Here is a 564-nt window from a genome sequence, read left to right as displayed (position 1 = left end):
ATTCTTTCATTGATCACATGAAAATATATATTATTACTTTTACTCTGTTCAGGAGGAGTGTATAAATGTTTCCTGTAGGCTGGATGGGCTCATGATGACATAGTGTGCTGATTTTGCTATAGGTTACACATGTTGAACTAACTGCTGCTGTTTAGCCAGGACTCCACTGTAAAACACTTTGCCTCAAAGGACTTTCCTTGTGACAGACAAATGAAAAGTGTATTTTTTTTTAAACATTATAATCATCATGATTCTGGTATCATAATCAGAAAGGCTGATGTACATTGCGTAACAATGAAGGCTGTACATATCACACAACATCTGTGATTAACCCATTCATCATTTCTATGAACCAAAGGATCAGAGAAGTTCAATGTAAAGTAAATTAATTCATTAGTTATGACCATAGGTCTTCAGCTAACGGTGTGTGCCAAAAACCTTTGAATGTATTGTAATGTGAAAAAATCTACATCAAATAATAAACACTGAGGTACTGTAGCATTTCAGAGAGTTCCATTTCAACATTGAATGTTTTGTATGATGGAACATTCAGCACCAATGCAT

General features: G+C 34.4%; 1 non-coding gene across 1 annotated transcript; it reads right to left on the bottom strand.

Moving 5' to 3' along the window:
- Nucleotides 1-263: 263 nt before the first annotated feature.
- Nucleotides 264-361, bottom strand: LOC120054233. The gene has a single exon (XR_005477603.1). It is a non-coding gene; the product is annotated as a small nucleolar RNA U13 (small nucleolar RNA).
- Between the last annotated feature and the right edge of the window lie 203 nt (nucleotides 362-564).

The sequence above is a fragment of the Salvelinus namaycush genome, chromosome 9, assembly GCF_016432855.1.
Source record: "Salvelinus namaycush isolate Seneca chromosome 9, SaNama_1.0, whole genome shotgun sequence".
Taxonomy (NCBI): Eukaryota; Metazoa; Chordata; class Actinopteri; order Salmoniformes; family Salmonidae; genus Salvelinus; species Salvelinus namaycush.
This window is presented reverse-complemented; position numbering and strand designations above follow the sequence as displayed.